Source organism: Teleopsis dalmanni, chromosome X, assembly GCF_002237135.1.
Source record: "Teleopsis dalmanni isolate 2A chromosome X, ASM223713v2, whole genome shotgun sequence".
NCBI classification, from domain to species: Eukaryota; Metazoa; Arthropoda; class Insecta; order Diptera; family Diopsidae; genus Teleopsis; species Teleopsis dalmanni.
Window position 1 is genome coordinate 89,420,238 of NC_051848.1, and position 21,474 is coordinate 89,441,711.

The following is a 21,474-nucleotide window of genomic DNA, read 5'->3' on the forward strand; positions in this document are numbered from 1 at the left end:
ATTTATCCCACGAAGCCTTTGGAACTTATCTTAAATTCTTAAGTGAGCAACGTTGAGTCTGAAAAGCAAATATATCTTAAAGGATCTACAAATTCTCTAATAAAAATATTTAAAATCTAAATTTGTCATAACCTTGTGAATATTTATAGCCGTTTCTTTTATTGTCTTGAATATTTATATTATAATTTCTTTCGGAATATTATAAATCTATAATTGAGACATCCGTCTATTTATGAAGACTTGTTCAGAGTTCAGATATATTCCGCAGCTGTTTGAACATTGAATTTTCCACAATTGGCACATCCCATCAACATTCATTTCCATAGGTATGAGTATACTTATAGTTCTATCTAAAATCTGAACATAACACTCTGCTCCTCAACCGATCATTATTTCTTAGACTTTATTTACTTAAATGTCGTTTTCGAATTTGGATGTTAAAGGTACTCCCTAGAATGCTTAAGCAATAAATTTGGTTTCCATTAATTAAAATTTCTAAAAATGAAACTTAAAGAGAACCGATTTCATAAGTCTAGTCCGATTTGAGTCTAGTATCACGTGGAACGGACTGCTTTTATTTGAATTTGATTGTTTTTGTCAAAAAAAAACACGTTTTCTACTTAACGTTCTTATGGTATCCAGAAAATATGTTAAAATTCAGTTCTGTTGAAATTAAATAAGTGTTAATGAAATTGCATAAAGCATGCGGTCTGTTGACCAATATGTAGATCAAATTTACTATGCATTTGAAAGCCTGTTTTCTTTGCCTTTTTGTGAACAATAGAACTGTAAAGAAAGTGACTGTAGAAATAGTCCTAAGCGCTCCTTGAAATATAATACTGTATTGTTATGATGACATTTGCTTGCGCAGACATTGGATTAGTTATAATCAGTTATAGTTTATTAATTTTTACCTATTTAAATTTCTACATCTACCATACATTAAATTTAATACAATCCACTATACAGCTAAACGATTTGATTGCTAGTTTAAATAATATTCAATTTTTAATTCTAAAAAATGGTGGGTTTTATAAAAATTATGAGTAGTCGTTAATATTTTAAGCAATTTCATAGAATAATTTGTAATATGTGTATATGAAATTGCTAACGATTTTATTTGCTTCTAGTTGGAAGTTAAAAAGTTAGTAATTAGAAGAGAACTATCACATTTTGCATATATAACTCGCTAAACAACAGCTTATTTTAAAATTTTATTTTGAAAAAGTATTTTTTGATATTTTTCTTATGTTAAAGATTTTGTTTAAAATTAATTTCTATAAAGATATTATTTTTACAAATAAGTATTGTACATAAATATGTGAAAAATGTGATGTCATATTTGTTAATCTTTGTACTAAATTTTTGAAAATGCACTGAATGAACATTGTTTAAGAATATAATTTTTTGTTTTTCTTATTCATTTTGTCTGGTTCTATTTATAATGTATACTCTCTTTACAGATAATCACAAGTGGAGACTTAGTTTGTTTAATATAACTATTTACCATATAAACAAACTTCATGTAAAAGGTGAGCAAATTATCTAACAATAATATAAATTAAAGTAATCTGACATACTTTCACATACCTGACAGAATTAATACTGTGTAATTTTAAAGAATATTAAACAATATATATATATATATATATGAACATTTAATTAAGAGTATTCACGAAATCGCGTACCGAGTAACCAAATTTGGTAACCGAATACATAGTAACAGTGCAAAGCGACAACAACAAAACACGTTTGGAATGCATGTGGTTTGTTGTTGTCACCCTCTACTGTTACTATTTTACACAATTACCGAGCTCGATAATTGACATCGTGAATACCGCTATTAAAAACCATATTGCCTTAGCTTCTTTAGTAGCACAAAATAATATTTACTTGAACTATCAAAATTTCGTCTCTTTGCGTAGTTCAAAGTAGTTCAAAAGTCACGTCAGAAATTGTGGCGAACTGATCAATTTTAAATTTCAATAAAATAACTCTTCACTCACAGTTCATTACTTTTTAAAGTTTTGTACCCTAAATCATTAGCCTGAATTACAATCCTTAATTGTTAAACATAGTCTATTTCTAAATAGTCTAGTATTCCTCTTCTTATGACCTTAAACCAAGAAATGTTATTAGATTTATCACCACCGCCAACCAATTCTGCAGTTTAGCTTAGAAAACTTTCCAGGGATAGGACAGAAGACGTTATAGGCTGCTGTGTATTATTATCCCTTCTAAATGAATTTTTCAATCATATTAGTGTCTAAAAATTAAGAGAACATTATTTGTTGTAGCTTTTGTAAGCATATATCAGATAAACATCTTAAAGATATCTAAGTGATTAAATTCGTGTTAAATGTTGGAGATTAGAGAGTATGCGTAGTGTGCGTAGCTGTAGTGTGAATCATCTTATTGTGATTAACATATTTTGAAAAAATGGCATTAATGTAGATCAGTTATTTAAATAAAAAATTAAAGTTTGAATATAATAAACTTATAAACTTTGTAGTTTAGCAACAATTACAGTTGAAGCTAAGTTTACAGATGCTAGCTGATTATAGTGTCAATATTATGCAATCATCACAAGAGCTTTCTATTTATTGTTGTTCCGAAAATGATGTTCATCCATTAAGTTCATCGTCTATATATAAAAACTATTTTTTTTTTACTTATCGGCAAACTGTAAAAATCAATATCAGGAGTTTATTAATTAATTAAGTGATGTTTTTAAACAAAACAAAACAAAACACAAAAAAAAAACAATTTTAAATAGAGCAATCCTTGTCGTCGAAATGTTGTAGTCAATGTGCAACTCTAGGCATAACTTTCAATAAGAACTACATCTATAAGATACGAGTATGAAGGAAGAAAATAGGTTAGCAAATATGTCAACCAATTTTATATGTCTAACGTATATTTATTTTATACGTCCAGTCAAGATATAAAAATTGTTCTTAATATATTTATACAACATCCAACAAAGTTCGCTTTTTTATACAAACATACAATAAATACATTGAGGAAGTTCAATAGAATATAGAATTCTAGACCGCAGCCAATGCATTCTAAATTGGAAATTGAAATTAGGTTAACTAGTATTTCACTTCAACTGAAACTACTTTTTCGGTTAATGCTGACTGGTTTTATTGAATTGCATGTGCTTCATATTTTACTTTTAAAATGTTCCAGTGTCGAACGGTTAATATAAAAAGCACACATCTGTGAACAAAGTATCTGTACCTGTTCTTTCATTTTTAGCAAGTATTTATCTATCTCGTACCACTTGGCAGTAATGTGCAATGGTACTTTATATCGAATATTGTACATTTAGTTAGAACGGAGAATTTTATTAATGTATGTAGATTTAACTGATACAAAAATAATATTTTGCAACATAACAGCCTTGTCTTAATTACATTTTATTGATAAGTCTATTTATTTAAGTATATATTATATTTTTTATGAGTTTAATTTGGTATTAACTCGACACTTGCATGAATGCTGGCCAGCAAAGTGTTTTCTATCATGCAACACATTTTTGACACACTTAAGATTTTCATATTTTCAGAGTTTTGCTTAAGCAAGACAAAATACTTACTTAACTGTAACAAGTTATTTAATTGGCCGTAAAAATTGTTATAAGTTTGTGAAAAGTGGTGAATTTAATTTAATTTGTAGTTAAAACATAAAGTAAGCATATACAATTTAGATATGAAAATACTGTCATAATTATTGAGGAAAGTAAAATTATATAAACCACAGTTACATTGCAAAGTAAAGGAAAACCAATCGCCTATTTAAGTTTTATAGGAATAGAGGAAAAGCTATTTAGTTACTTGTTTAAATTGATGGACCTACTTACTTATTAAATGTATCAAACTTAATTATGTATACAAATCAATGTATAAATCAATTTAAATCATTTACATTAGAAACAATAAGATTTTCCCTTCTGTTTAGAAAGTAGCGAAGGTTGTAGCAACACCTAAACCAAACAAAAATTCTTCAATTGTCAACTCTTACAGACCGATCAGCTTATTACCCATCTTATCCAAACTATTTGAAAATCTTCTTTTCTCCCGACTGGAACCAATAATACAAGAAAACAACCTATTGCCAAATCACCAATTTGGATTTCGTAAAAAGCATTCTACTATTCAGCAAATTCATCGGGTGGCTAGTAAAATTGCAATGAATATAGACTCTAAGAAGATCACTGTGGGTGTGTTTTTATACGTAGCTAAATCATTCGACAGCGTCTGGCACGTAGGATTGCTTTACAAACTATCAAGAATATTGCCGGTCGATTTTTATTTACTACTGAAGAGCTGCCTTAAAGAAAGATACTTCTTTCTGCAATATCAAAACGACACATCTCACATGACAAAAACAGAAGCCGGTGTCCCTCAAGGGAGTGTATTTGGCCCGATCCTATATCTATTATACACTGCAGACATTTCTAAGCCAAAAAGTGGAGAAATACTAACTGTAACGTTTGCTGACGACACTGGACTTTTATCAAAGAACAATGATATCACTAAAGCAACTGTAAACCTTCAAAATCATCTAAACTCAGTGATGCTTTGGTCTGACCTAGGGGATAAAGATAAACGCCGAAAAAACTGTCCAAGTTATTTTCACCAACAGGAAATTTGAAGAACAGAAACTGAAAATTGCTAACATTGATATACCAATCTACAAGAAACCTATATACTTGGGCATACTATTAGACCAAAAGCTGACTTGCAAGGAGCACATAATACAGAATAATAATGAAGCTTAACGAAGATTTGCAGATCAATATTGGCTTCCTGGTAAAAATTCCAGTTTGTCAATAGATAACAAACTACTAATTTACAAAACTATTATTGTTCTGATTTGGAAATATGAAATTGAAATATGGGGAACCACCTGTAAGACTTATATAAATACTATTCAAAGGCTCCAATCAAAAATCCTGCGAACGATAGTAGATGTTAGATGGTACATCAGAAATGACGATATTCACAAAGACCTGAACATCGACCTGAATTTATTATTATTATTTATGTATTTATCTTTGTATTTATTTATTTATTATTTATTTCTTTATTTATTTATTTTATTTTCTTATTTATTTACTTATATATTTATTTATCTATTTATTTATTTATTTTATTTACTTATTTATTTACTTATGTATTTATTTATAAAATTATTTATGAAATATATTGAAATTTGTATGAAATATATCATTATTATTAACATGTTATCTTAAATGATGATTTAAGATAACTGAAACTTCCAAATTTTCATTTGTTAAAAGTATTACTAGATATCTAAGATAGTTGTAATATCAATGGAATAATAAAAAAAAAAATTTTTTTTGAACCAACCCAACCCCACCCTAACAAACCTTAAGTCCACCTCAGGACGCCCAGGAAGATATGCTGATCTACGGTCCCTCATCAGTTAGAAGATAAATATATGATAATGGTTCTAGATTAGTTAAAGTTTAGTGTGGGGGCAGGAATAAGCCGACCAGCCATGAAATGCGAAATGTTAGCCAAGTCTCATGTGTAATACCAACATTTGCAGCAATGACGAACAGATCGGATTTTTGTCGGCTACCATGCAAATTCCATTCTGTTTAAAATCATAGAAGCGAAAACATCATTTTTTTGCACGCGTGATTAGAAAGCAAAGAATATTTGTAATATACTTGTAATATTCTTTGCTGATCAGTAATCAAAATAATGTTGACAGTGAATGATGTGTAATAACAAGCGACATCGCACCAAATCAACATTCTAGAATGATGTGTAATATCCGCTATAGCCTTTCAAATCGCTCAAAAATGCGAAATAAAACTTCGAGGAAGTTTGGCTGTCTAATTATATAAATGTAAAATTCCTCAGTAAATTAGCCAATACAAAACAAGCTATGGTCTTCTTAATAGTAACATTTTCCAACTGAAGAACATATACCTACATTTTATATATATAGTACTAATACTAAAAAGACCTGTTATACATATCTTTTAACACGTGTATTTCGTTAGCAATAAAAGTTGAAGGGCTTGATGTTTGTTTAATTATTTCGTTATATCAAAAATTACGAGTTCGATATCAATGCGAAAAGTCACTTTAAGTTTGAATGTAATTTATGGTTGTATTATATAAATAATATTTAATTTCCAAAATTGCGTTATATATGTAGATCCCACTTTAGAAATGGAAAATAGATATTTATTTAATCAAAAACCTGTATCTGATACGGCAGCTATATTATATCTAAATTTTTGTCAATATGAATAAAATTTTATTTAATGTTTTTGTATACTGTAGTGATTTGAATTTGATTATTAAAAACGAAAAAAACTTTGTTTGTTCAATTTATATGGTAGCTGTTAGAAATCGTGGTCAGATTTTTCCCAATCCGTTAATGATTAGATTCCGAAAAGTAAAAGTTTCTTTCCAGAAGCTTGAAAACTAAACAAACGGACAAAAACCACTAAGAGAGCTTAGCTCGTCAAGCTGATTAAGAATATATGTATATGTTTTATGGAGTCTGGAATGTTTCCTTTCACGCGTTGCAAAAAGTTTGAAAAACCTAATATACTTACTCTTACAATTTTTTGTGTAAAAATAAGTGCAAAAATGCTTTGACTTTTTACAATTTTTTTTATTATTTTTCTGAATTCGTATCTGTTTCACTCTCATTTTGCCAGTTAAAATAATGATATTAAAGTTCGTTCAGATGCAGTAACCGCAAGTCAACCTAATTGCTTTTCGAATGAGCAGTTAAGGTGCAATAATAAGTAAATAATTCAATATTAATTGAAAGAATTACTATCATCTGTATATGTGTGGCGGACGTAATTCGATTTACAAAAAGGAAAATGACTAGTTATTAGTTACATTAGAAAAAATTATTTTTTTTTTGATTTTCATATCTCTGGTTCTTGAAATGTTCTTTTGATGATAAATCACGGAAAATAAAATTTCAAATCGATCGCATTGTGCCGACTCGTGCCGAATTGAGCTCAAAATTGTAAAAGTATCTCAATATAGAAAAAGTCATTGTGCTCGACAAATACTTTAATAATAGTTTTATTTCAATAAAATTTTTGACTAATTTACATTATTTATAGTTTTTACATTAATTTACGGTATTTTGTTTTTTTACTATTCCAATTTTTGAAATTTATAATGTTTTCGGCTTAGTAGTGACAATTTAATATGATATGAATAAATGTTTCGATAATATTCAACAATTTGCCACAAGTACTGTTTGTCTTTTTCGTCATATGTTAAGGCTTGGTTGAAGTCAGCGATTTATTTAACAGATCTTTCTGCTGGATTATTCACAACTGTTAGGTTTTTACAAATTTGCAGACCAGAAGAATAATTACCTGTTTCATCGCATTATAATGGATCGTACTTTAAAAAATCGCAAATTTCCAACTGAAGAAAAAACCGTTTCGTTTTAGAAGTAACAAAATAGCTGAGATCTATTATCTACAAGCTTCATTATGTCTTATTGTCGTTTTGAATTTTTTCGAACATAAAGGATCGTCATCTTTAGTTTTTCAAAGCCTTAATCACTTTTCGTTTAGTTTCCAGTAGAACTTTAGAGTCAAAAAATGCTAAGCCAACTACTTCTTCTGACAAATACCATTTATACCATGTTTTTTAAGTTTTTTTAATAAAACTGATGAAATACGTTTATCAACTGGATTGAATCTTTAATTAATTTTAAATCCCTACGTGGTACTTCAATTGCGTGCTGGCATGCAAACCAATACTGCACGTAATTGCGTACATTTTATAAACATAAATTCCTTTTGCCATAAATCTGGCATGTGAGATTGCTCCAGGAATTCAAAACTTTTTGAAATGTGGATCATCTCCACCAATGAAAAGTAAAGAAAGCTGTACTAATTATTTATAATCTAGTCGATTATAATAAGCGTGTCACACATGCTTATTATGTTTTGCAAAATTTCATCTTGAATTCCACTTTTAAAGTTCTTAGTATCGATAACTCTCCATTTCCGAGCAAAACGCTCAAAAATTGAAATTGAAAATCGTCTGGAGACGATAAGCTACCAAAATCCATTAAAAAAATAGCTTTTACAAATATTTCGCTAATATGAAGACGACATGGGAAAAAAAGGAATTAATGTCCGAGAGCAAGTAACGACGAGAGCAAGTCGATCAATTTTTTCTTTACCTTTCATTTTTGGTAGAAGTTTTCCATCCCAATGAAATACAAAAGTTTGAGGGATCTGCAATCAAATATCTTAAATATAACTTTGAAAGTCAAAACTTTAACTGATTAACATTTAAATTCTTCAAAATATTATGCGCTATTCTGCACAGGTGATTAAGAACAAGATCTTCTACGTGATGACCTGATGAAGCTGTAGGAAAGCATTCTATCAATGCTTTCCTAATCAATGAAATGTATTTTTCTGAATATTTAGTTTTTTCATTGAAATATTTTCTTTCATTGCTACTTGCGTGGACGATGGATATTCCATAAGATCTTCACCATTATCGCTTTGCTCAATATCGAGTCTAGAATCCCTCGCTGCTATTCGAAAAATATATTTTCATGCATTATTGATAAAAACAAATAACGATTTGTCAATTATTGCTCCAACTTGCTCCAATAGTTTTAACTTGCGCTTTTCTTTTTGTAATAATTTTTTATCAATGCCATGCTTCCTGGTCGGCCTTTCTGTCTTTGTTGAATCAAAAATTTTTTTTTCCTCTTGGATATTCATTATTTCAACAGCTGTAGGTGTTGCGATATCACATATAAAATTTTCTATCTTTTCCAAATAGTACTTTTAATGACTTTTTCTATATTGAAATACTTTTACAACTTTTAGCTGAGCTCGGCACGGGTTGGCGCAATGCGATCGATCTGAAATTTTATTTCTCTTGATTTATCATCAAAGGGAAGATTTTAAGAACCAGAGACATAAGAAAATCAGAAAAAACGTTTTTTTGCGGCCAGTATAATACTCACCTGCCATTTGGTATCTTATTTATGCGAGATGAGTATCTAATCTTTATGATTATAGTGGTGTTATCGTGTACATTTCAACATTTACTTTATCTATAAAAATTATCAATTGATAAACTATTTAAGCTATGCTTTTCTTTAACTGGAGGAATAAAATCAAAATATTTCTTAATTATTATAAAATTCGATCTTCTTTATGCAACATTTCCTTAAACAAAATAAATTGCAACTAATTATATTCGTTTGTAGTTATTGTCAAATAATTATTTGTAAAATAGAATCACAATAAAACATATATTTAATGGATGCTCTGGGCATCGCTCTTAATCTTGTAATGTTTCTAGTCGTCAGTTTCCATTTACATACAAATGACGTTTTTTGAAGCAGACAATTTTTTTTACCGAAAATAATTGCTGATCTAGTCTTCTTAAATTTATTTTCATAAATTCATTTTGTGGGTACATTAACTCTAATTTAGAAAAAATGCAGGATTTCAAACCAAAAACACAGAATGATTAATTTTGCAGCAATTGGATCGGCTAAAAGAAAGATGTATTGAATTCTGAAGTCACTACTTCAACTAATACATATTTTATAGATCATGACGAATTATATTTTTTAAGTATATAAAACGGTTGGAATATCATTGGAACAAAAAAATGGTGTCTAGAAAGAATTTCTTATATTACTTAATAAGACATATATTTCTTCGTTGAAGTATCTATTAAAAATATAACTTTGTAAAAATACCCTTTTGTTTCTTACTTACCATTGATATATTAATAAACCGTCATATTCTACACTTTTGCCATGAACAATATTTTTATTTTGCCTGTATACTTTTTATATTATTCAAAAGTTCGGAAACGTCGATACTTATTGGTCACTGTTGTTCCAAAATCAACAATTTCAATTTACTTGTGACTTCAATTTGTTCCCCATAACAATCGAATTACCATCCTATGGGGTATATAAATAGTTAAATAAAAATATAATACTAAAAACTGTTGTGAATAAAAATTATTCGGTAATGCCGTTTGAACTATACAGTACTTTTTATCCTTGTCAGTGTCATAGATAACAGATGTTTGTATTTTTCTTTTATATTTTTCTGTTTCTGCCGACCCATTTTATTGTGAAATTTTCATTGGAATCGATTACAAATTCTGTCAATTGAACTATTTTATTTTATAATCAGCTTAATCTTTTTTTATTTATTTATAAAGCGTTTTTTTAATTTGTGTATTTAACTTTAAAGTCATTGATTGCACTTTTCATTGTTGCCTTTATTGCAGATATTTGATGATATCGCTCTAACAGTTGCAAACATGAGATGAATTTGTGCGTTTTGTTGAATTATATTAAAAATAAAATACAACTGAGTTAAATTGAGATACATCAAATATAATTTCAACTAAAAATTTACTAGTCCAATATAAGGAATATAAGGAAGTTTAATATATCGAGTGTTTTTTTTAGCTGCATGAGAATTATCGAAATCGATAACTATGGTATGACAGCTGAGATTGTAAAACTATGTTCACATTTCTGTTCATTAAGGTTTGGCAATTCATTATAAATCTATTAACGCTAAAACAACGCTTCCAAATTGGGGAAATTTACTTAGAAGAAAATAAAACTGTTCACAAAGTTCATAGAGCACTTCGTCGAAGAATTGTGGTTAGTGATGAAGCTCATTTCTGTTCTCAGAAAAATAATATAGTTGATTTAGCCAGATTATAACTAAATCTCAAGTTGAAATATTCTTACTAGACGCATCAGTTTGGTTCAACATATTGGTTTTCATATCTTCTTTATCACATCAACTAAAATTTTCTTAACAAATTATCTGAATGGCTACGCCAATAAGCAAAATTGCCGTATATTGAGCGAAGATAATCCTGAAACCGTTAACGAATCACCATTACATCCATTAAAATTGACTGTTTGGTGCGGCGGTTGGCGGTATCAACGGTTCTTATTTCTTTCGAAATGAGGAAGCAGCTAGAAGCTGCCCTTTAGTGAACCGCCAACGCTGCCGACCCATGCTGACTGCATTTTTGTCAGCAATTTCTAAAAATTAATCGGTTAAATATCGCCCTTGACGATATTAAGTTTCAACAAGACGGCGTATATTGCAACTTGTAATACAGCGCGCTTCACAATCGACTTACTGTGATATCAATTTGGTAACTAATACCAACTTTATTTCCAAAAGTAGTCCTAGTAACTGTAACTGGCACACTCACGCTAGTTCGTGCGATTTAACGCCTCCCGATTACTTTTTATAGGGCTATGTTAAGTCAATGGTTTATGCCGAAAAACCAGCAAATCTTGAAGCATTAGAAGCCAATGTGGCAATGCTCGTGCTACTATTAACGCCAACTATGTAATCAAAAAAAAAAAAATACCTTTCAGATTATTATAAAAAAAATTTCATTCCAACAATATATCTGTCTTGTTTTATCATTTTAAGTTTTTATGTAGATAAAAAACACCTAAAGTAGGTATTAGTAGTGAAACCATCTATTGGCAATTAATTGTGTCGCAAAGGAGATTTTCCCCTTATGACACTATGTTGCTTCTAATTTTTGATTCTGAAGTCATAGTTTTTCTGAATGTTGAAGACTTTTCTTTTAAAAGTAAATGAGTTTTCCAAAAATGTAAAAGTTGTATGTTGCTGAATTGCTTGAATGTGAGAAGAAGTTGATTGTTAAAATGCAATTTCTAGTCAAATAATTGTTTACTAATATCAATCGGTGATAACTTTTTGTGCGGGATAAAATGTTTACTTTCTCAAATGTTCTATCTATGGTATTTCTATCTATGGAAAGCTTTTCTATGGCATGCAGTAACCATAGAAAAGCTTTCCTGTATATAACGTACAATTTCCAATGCCGTCAAACGTGGATTTTTCTTTACCGAATTTATTATTAAGCGACTTTCACGGTGTGTGAGTTTCGGTTGGCGACAAGAACACTGTTTTGACGTAATAATTCTGGTAGTTTTCCAATTTCTGATCACGGTATGAACCATACAGTATGATCTTCCAACCAAACGTCCAATTTCCCGGTTCGACTTCCCTTCCTCCCAAAATGTTATGATGATTTTTCTTTAACCGATGCTTACTTCTTTCCGATTAGACACCATTGCCAGTTTGTAGTAAGTATTTTAAGCACACTATAATTTTTTGCAATTTTATGATTAATTACCACAAACACAATAAGACGCAATCCAAATTTTTATCAATTAACATTTAACTCGTCTTAGAACAGCAGCATTACTAAATAATTGTAGACTTTTGATCACTTGTTTTGCTATCCTTGATAATAAAAGTACCATTATCTCGGCTGTTTTTTGAAGAAATGCAACGAAATTTCGCAAAAACATTGTGAATTGAATGTTATAAAAAAACAATAAAGTATATTTCCAACAAATTGTTTTTTTTTGGAAAAAATTATCAAACAAAGTTTTTTGTACTGCCTGCTTGTAGACTTCTGACTCCGACTGCATATTGTTGCTACAATTATTTTTATTTTTTTTTTTTGTTTAAAATACATTTTCGTAATCTTTACATTCAAAAGTTTTACTTCTCTCTTTATGTATGAATTTAAAAAAAAAATAAATAATACAATCACAAACCTAAATTTAACATAAATATTTTTGTATCCGATATGAAGATAAAAATTCATATCATAATTTTAATAATTAATAATTTTATTAGTAAAGTTTTAAGTTATAAAATATTCAAGCAAAAAAGTTTGTCAATTTTTTGATATTAAAAAATGTTGAAAGAGGAAATGATTTAGTATTTTTTAATCTAAAACTTCATAAAAATGCAAAACTTTTTTCAAAATTACTTTTTGAATAAAAATTTGAAAAATTCATGCAAATATTGATCCATTTTTAGTCATTGCTACAATATTTAAATTATGCAAAAAATTTAACTCAAAACTAAATACAAAATATAAACAGCTTCACAGACTGCATCTGAATTGAATGCTGTTTAAGGCAAATATTTGCGAATTGTTTTATTAATAAGAATGAAAAAAAATATGCCGCAATTTACAAATGAAGGTGGAATGCATTAAATTGAAGCTTAAAAAAAATTGTGCACATATGTACAAATTGTAAACGAACCCGTACGATGTTCACAAACGAAAATGGAACTGCACTGAGATACGTCGCAATTTTCAACCGCAGAATAAATTAATTTGCATGAGTATTAAGTAAAGTAAATATTAAAATTAACGAGTTTAATGCAATGCCTCCCCATACTGTTGTGATACCACACAGTCTTAAGCTATAGTAGCTTTAGATAGTAAAGCAAATCTAAAAACATCGTACATTTTTAATTACAATAATTAATAAAACGTGAACAAAACAATATGTATTCCTAAAATCTTTGTTAAGATAATAATGGCGAACTATGTTTTGTAGTATTTCAATACATTAAATGCGTAAAGACATTAGGGTTATTCACAACTTCGAGTAACAAGCTCGGTAACCGAGTAAAAGTGTAACCAGTTACGCTAACTCGTGAGCACATCTAATTGTGTCGCTTTGTTAACGAATTGACCTCTTGTTCAAATCAGCTATGTTTTAATGAATTTGTAAATTATTGTGAATACAAAAGATATTCTGATATAAATATCAATATAATGCTGAAGTTAAGTGACAAAAAAGCAAAATTGACATTTCGATAAAAAAAATAATTTAAACACGATAAAATTAGTTAATATAATATAAAATATAATGTAATATAAAAATTTATTAATGTTTAAAATTTTACAGGATTTAAGAGACTTTATTATGCTATGTATTAGTTTTTAAAAATATTTTATAACAATATTTTAATAAGTTTAATATAAATCAGAAAATAATTTATAAATAAAGTAAAATAAGCTATGTTCATTCTTGAACAAACACTTAATGAATTAGTAAATCAATCAAAAACAAACTTTAAATGCTGCCCATACGAAATGCTTAGTATAAATACATTTTCGGAATATACTTTTTTCTTATGTATAAAAGAGATGGCAACATTGAAAATATAGTAACAAAGTAACATAAATGTTGGTCAAAGCAAAGTTTTGACTAACGTAGTAACGTTGCAACGCATTACTTGACGTGTATTTCAATACGTTACTCGATAAATAACCGTATTATTATTTCATTAAAGATCACACATTTGTAAGCTGTTATAAGTAAGAACTTTATTTACAGGGTGTCCCGATTCAAAATTAACCAACTTCAAACTATTATAACTTTCAAGCGAAAAGTAACAGAATTCAAACACGATGGTGTGATACTGCCGTTTGAACTAGAAACTACCACTAGCTATTGTTAGATCCCTTTCTCTAGAAAAACTGCATTCAAATATATCATTCGTTTCTTTTAATAAATAATTATAATAATTATTAATGAATAATTATAGGAATTATTTAGTATAATGTTTATCATTATGATATGAATCGAAAATTATTTGTATTGTCTCCATAGCATATCATAACACATCATACTTGATGTTCAAGCACCAACTCAGGTCAGTTATTAAGTCAGTCCCAGGTTTTATTCAACGTCAATAATTCTGTGCTCTTCACTGTGACTAAATAGTGCAGGGAATTTGATTTTGACATCAACTTGGCAATTAAATCTCCGATGTAGCTATATCAATCTTCTCGGATAGCCAATCAATCTTAACTTAAAACTGCCATGCTCAATGACCTAGCTAGGTGCGTCAAGGTACAACTCATTTGGGTTTACAGTTTGCTATACAGTTTGAAGACAAAGTTTTAATGACAACTCTAAAATTTTCAAATGCAAAAGCTTAAGTCTCAAGATATATTTTATATCAATGTTCGCGTATAATATAAATATATTATCTTTCTGCACTACAAAATGAATCGATCTACAAGTAGAGATATGCGCGCTTGTCTCTTTGTATGCTTGGTCATAATTTTTCCTGTACATTTATCGGATATTTCATGAAAATACCGATTTCGTTTGACTATATTAAATAACTGCTATATACGCATTTTTATTTGAAACTGAATTTTAAGTTAATGTATATGTGATAACTATATATAAAGTTTAATAATGTTTTCAAATATTATTTAAATTTGTTTTTTTTAAATACATAAGTCATTAAACACAAATTCATAAAATGATTTTCTTTCTATACGCTAATAGAATTTTATTCATTTTTTATTGTAAATTAATGTATTCTTTTAATTTATATTACTATTACACAAAAAATATGCGTATATAAATTCTACTTGAGTAACAAAAATTTAAAATTTTCTTTTTGTCTTTCTGTCTTCCGTGTATAAAAAATTAAATGTTTATACTTCATTATAGGTGAATATTATTACTTTGCCAACTAAAGTAATTTGTTCAAACTTTATAAATAAATGCGCAGGTCTTTCTAAAAATTTTGGATCTAATCAGTTACTTAACTAATTCTTATTTAATTATTTACCATAATGATTAAATCCAAATTAATTGATTTAGTGTAATTATGACATCAGTAAAACATGATCAGAGTTAAGTATGAATTTAAATAGCATTATTTAATTTCACAATAATTTTAAATATGGAATTTATTCCATTTCATCTATAAATATATGGAAACATTGAATAATTACAGCAATTGCTAGTCACAGTTTCCACTTATACTAAAATAAACAATATTTTATAAGCAATTAAAAATTCAACCCTAAATCAAAGCATCACAGGCCAAAAAAAAATGTAAAAGAAAAAAAATATTAGAAAACCTAATTGAATATTTATATGATTAAATAAAAAAGATTTAGACACTAAATTTAGAATAACAAGTGAGAAATATCAAGCTAAGTGTGTATACGTCAGCATACATTAAGAAAATGCCTTCTGGTACTGCAAAACTAAAATACCAAACGGTAGATGCTATATTCATATGGCAGCTTTATTTTTGGCTTTGAAATCTCACAGAGCAATATGTCCATTTTTTTTTCAAGTGCCATCAATATATTATTCCTAACACCGCTCAAGAACATAATCATCACTACTTAATATGGAGAACTGATTATCTCTTGTATTATGTATATGTGTGATTGGATAATAAGAACGGCTACCAAAAAAAATTTAGAATGTGCAGTTTAAATAGAGTAATTAAATATATATATGCATATATGTCTGTACTTATATATATATATATATATATATTATTTTTCACTGAATAAGTCATAAAACATACATTATGCTTTAGCTGACATGTACAAGATGTGTACGTATGAACTTCTTATTAATTTATATTTCAGCAATCGTACTTTAATGTTTAATTAACACTGTTATAAACAACGAGTATGGAAGCTTCCAAAGAACCAAAAGCACTGCGATTTTCAAAGATTCGCTTAAATTTTAAAAGTATACAATAACACTATTGTATGTTTGATTGAAATATTAGATTAATTAAATATATTGTATTGTTTATTATTAGTTTATGATCTGAAAATATAAATTATTTGTTAATTAATAATATTAGGATAGATCTACAAAATTTGTTGTGTTATAACTAAAACGTACCTTCCAATTAAATTAAGGCTTTCAATAAATGCAAGAATATAATTTCTTTCAGACTCCGCAACCTTGTATGCACGGTTGCCACTTATGGTACTTTAGTACCAAAATTGGTACTTTTTTTTCCGTTTGGTACTCTGGTACTCATGTTCAAAAAATGGTACATTTTCGGCGACCCAACTTTATTGTGGATATTGTATTGTTTTATACTTTTTGTACATTTTACATAAATTGTATTTTCTTATAAAAAGACAATAGAAAAATTTTGGACCTTTTTTTACAGAAATGGTACCTTTTTAAACCAATTTTGGTACAGAAAAAAATTTTCAAGTGGCAACCGTGCTTGTATGATTCGGTGACATAATTATTTTATATTTTAAAAAACTAAATTTTACATTACTTTGAACTTTCTATATTATTCCATTTCCTGTATTTATTGAATCATGACTTCTGTCCCATAATTTTTTTCTTTTAAAATTAATAATATCAGTTTCCTATACTGTTTTGATTATTCATAATTCATGATTATTCTGTATTAGCTATAAATAATGTGACCTGAGACATTGTCGTAGATAACTGATCTAAGCAACTAAGTCATAACTATATTAAACTAACTTTCCATTTTTTCAATTTAGTTCAATTCTTTAAGCATATCTACATAATTTAGTTTTGTACCAAACCACTTGAGAATTATAAAAATAAAAGTTTTTTTTTGTAATATTTTTTCTACCGCGAAAAGTAAAAATAATAATAAATAAATTTAAATATCGTTGTTACTAATTGATTAAAGACATGAAGAAATAATAATTATTTTATATTTTAAAATCATAAATTTTTTGAAAGTCCAATTTCTTTGTGTTAACAATGATTATTTTACGTTTATTTTGAATTCTATTTGAAATTGTTTTATTTTTTGGTTTTTATTTTATTGGCAATATCAGCATTTCTGAGCATTTATTACTTTTCCATAGCAGCCAACAATAAAATAACCCAGGAGATATGTTAATAATGATTTAAAGTCTGTAGATTTTAACTGTAGTGAACTATATTCCTAATTTTAAGGAATTTTGTTTAATTTTGTTCACGTTTTATGTTAAAACAATTTCAAATCTCCGTTAAGTAACATCAGAGACAGATTAGCTCCAGACGTTCATAAGATTATAAGGAATTGATTTACATATAATGAATAGAAGTGGAATTGGAAAAAATGAGGTTTTTTGCTAAAATGTTGAATCATATTCCATTTGATTAGAAATGTGTCTGTAATGTTATCGCCGACAATGAAGTTTGATTTAAAAAGAGCTTATTGTATTGTAAAAAGAAAGATTTTAATAATAAATTGTGATTTTGAATTTAATTTTTTTTTGTACACAACTAAGATATGTTCATCTATGTATATGAAGTAATCGTAATATGTAAATCATATTTTTATTTAATTATTTTTTCAATTGTTTGCACATAAATATATCTATTCACTATATTAGTAAAAAAAATTGTTTTTATCACGTGATTCTTTAATAAATGACTTGATAATCAAATAGTGAAACTATATTCAATAAAACAAACAACAATTTAAATACAATTTCATATACAACAATGAAATGAAATCTATCCAAGCTATTTAACATAAAATGATTGTAAACTAAATAATTGCAAATAAAATTGTTAGAAATTGAAAAACAACAAGACAAATGCTTTAAGTGAAATTTTAAAACTTGTCAAATACTCAATTTGATAATAAAACATTTCAGTCATAATTTTAAATAATATCATTTTAATAGTTTTATAAGTAATGTTTTTATTAACATATATTATTAAAACACATATTCATACATGTATATATATCATAATATACATATAACTAGGCGGTACTACCATAGATTATTTCTTTTTTACTACTTTCTCTATCTGTAGACGCATATTCGATGATGGTTAAAAAACAAGAAAACTCTTAATTCGCTATATTAATTTATTTAATTAAAATTTTTTTATTAAACTATTAATTTTTTTTACATATATTTGATAATAGCTGTATTTAAGCTATTATCTTTTAATTCCACTTCATTTTCCTCTTGTTTTGGTCAAAATACGGTTTTACATTTTGATCCATTTAATAGATTGTTGCAAGTATTATTGTTGACTTCAACTAGTGGTATCATCCTTCGTTCTGATATTAATAGAATTTCACATGTTATTTAAGCAGATTGATCATTTTAATATTCAAGAATTTTTGGAGTTTTGGCTTGACCACAGTGAGCCACTCGAAAATTTTCGAACACTATATATTGTTCGTGTATTTGCTGTTTTACTTACTGTTTGATTTCAAGTGTTTTTGAGCTGCTCTAATACTATTATGCTCGAATTGTAGTGTATAGTCTTACTTATTATTGGAAGACAAGAAAAAAGATGCTTAGGTTTTGGTTTAGGGATGAGTTTGCGATAGACTTCATGTAGATCACCTATAGACTCGTTGCGTTATTCTAGAACTATTATTTTAAAATGATCCTTCGTAGTAATTTGATTTCATAGACAGTTTCTATAATATGTATATTCTTGACTAAAAGAAATTTCTGCATCACTTAAACAAATTTATTTGATACGAATGGTGTGAGATCTCCGGAATCAGTTATTTATAATTCTTCTTCTTCTTTTAAAAAATTTTTAAAACTAAAATGCGTTTTGAAATTAACTTAATAGCATTCAGTCTATTAAAATAAATAAAAAAAATGTAAATATCTTGAAGGCAAAATACTAAGCTTTCTTTCGGAAATGAGTGGTATTAACATTTATAAATACAAGAAAGTAAATGAAGTATAAATAAGTTGCGGACGCTGGATGAATCTTATTTAAGATTATGAGGGTTTTTCGATAAAAATTTTTTTATCGGTTAAACTTTTCTTTGACACCCGGTGTCAGTAAATAATAAAAATTTTTTAAATTACAAGGGTTATAATTATAATCTAACTAATTGTTAAATTGAGTTGAAAATATAGTTGACTAAAAGTAACTTTCATTAGAAAGGTTAAGGTTTTGATTCTTCATAATAAAGAACTATCGCATTTCTATTAAAGTAAATTTGTATTGAACTAGTAACCAGATCTCTTCGTAAGCTGTTTTTGGTAGTCTTATTTGTGATATTCGCTTCTTCATTTCATACATCTGTTCTATATTGTTCTCTTGATTTTGTAAATTATTTACAAATCTGTGCACCATTGCTTTTTATATATTAACTGTTATTGAATAAAATATCTGTTAAATTTCATTACATTTATTCCATTTGTCTAAGTTATCTAAGTTATGGATCCCATCTCTATGGTGTGGCGAAAGATTTGCAAAATACTTCTCTAAGACAACTATTAAATTTTTATTTAATGAAATTGTTTTTAAACGAAAGAAGTTTTTTAGATGTAAGATAGGTTAGAAATTAATTAAGGCCTTATTGTATACGTATATCACTGATTTAAGTGATCACTGATTTAAATTCAAAAAGTTGCAATAATAATATGACTTTATTGTTTGATCATTTCAAAAGTAATCTATCAATAAAATTCATTTTGTGTCCTGAGAAATTGAAGGTGAACATTGGTCTGTTTCTGTACACAAATTCATTTCGTTGTCGAAAAACAGTGTTTTCTCTACTGTTTTAGATAAACTGTTTTGCTTCAGAATTATAGCGTGACACTCAAGTCTCATTCATTGTAACGAAACGATTTACAAAATTGATATATTTTTTTCCCAAGACGTTCCAGATGTTGCTGAATGCACGTGCATTTAATGCACAAAAGTAGGGATAAAATATTTCTTACTATGTCTATATGAAATGATTACAACTTCTTCTAAATTTCTCTCGATCAATCGATAATTTTCCCAAATCATATTTTGTATTTTTGCATCAAATCCTGCAGACTCAGATACAATTATAGAAGATGCCGATTTATTTAATACGGGCCAAAGTGCGGCCCACGTGGCTAATGTTTGTGCGGCCCGCAACATGTTTTTGATTTACTACAATTACGTAAATTTTCTTTTGGTGTACTGGTAAAACTTCATTATTCTATTTTTATGGTATACCAAAAACTGATTTTACATTGATAAATTAATAAAACTAAATTGAACATTATAACCATATTTATAAAGTTATAATATATTTATAATAATAACGTAATAAACGTAAACGTATGTATTTATTTCTGCGGCCCTCCAATCTGTACAGTAATTTGTATTGGCCCGCGATCGCATCTGGTTTGGACAGCCCTGATTTCACACATCAACTAATTCGGTATACATTGTTTTATAAACAATTCAATAGTCATTTTCAATTTCTATCATTGTTAAAAGATTAAAAGGTTATTAAAAGAGACGTTAACTTTATATGTTCTGTAAATAATTTCACTGTTCTTATAAAAGAAGAAATATTTAATTCGAAGTTCTAGTTTTAGCATTGATGGTGGCCTTCCACTAACTTGCTGAACAACCTATTAGAATGTAATAAGAACCGTACATATGGCAAACTAAATGATTCATGTTAATTTTGATAATATGTGTATAAATTATTCGTTTTCATTACCAAATTGAAAAGTATCACAGTTGGACAGTGAGCCAGTTTCATTTAATCAAGTTTCAAAATTATTTTAATATCTTGAAACACAAGTATGTAAGCTATAAACTATCACTTATAATGCAACTGCCAAACGATTATGTGGTGCAATTTGTTTTGTATTTTTCCAAGTGCAAAAATGTAACAATTTCTCATTTATTTTTATTACGCGCATTAATGCCTCACAGCATCTTAATTAAAATTTTTTACGCAAAAGTGTATATATCTTTCCTTGCTAAACATAAACTTTGTGAGTTCATTAAGCGCAATACATCACATCTTCGTTCATTGTAGCAAAT

General features: G+C 27.8%; 1 protein-coding gene across 1 annotated transcript in view; it reads left to right on the plus strand.

The window, feature by feature from the left end:
- LOC119687991 (GTPase-activating protein CdGAPr) overlaps positions 1 to 21,474 on the plus strand; it is a 196,211-nt gene that overhangs the window by 95,078 nt on the left and 79,659 nt on the right. Inside the window, exon 3 of the mRNA XM_038102575.1 lies at positions 1,464 to 1,532. The gene's annotated coding sequence lies outside the window, so the exon portion shown is untranslated. The remainder of the gene's footprint in view (positions 1 to 1,463; positions 1,533 to 21,474) is intronic.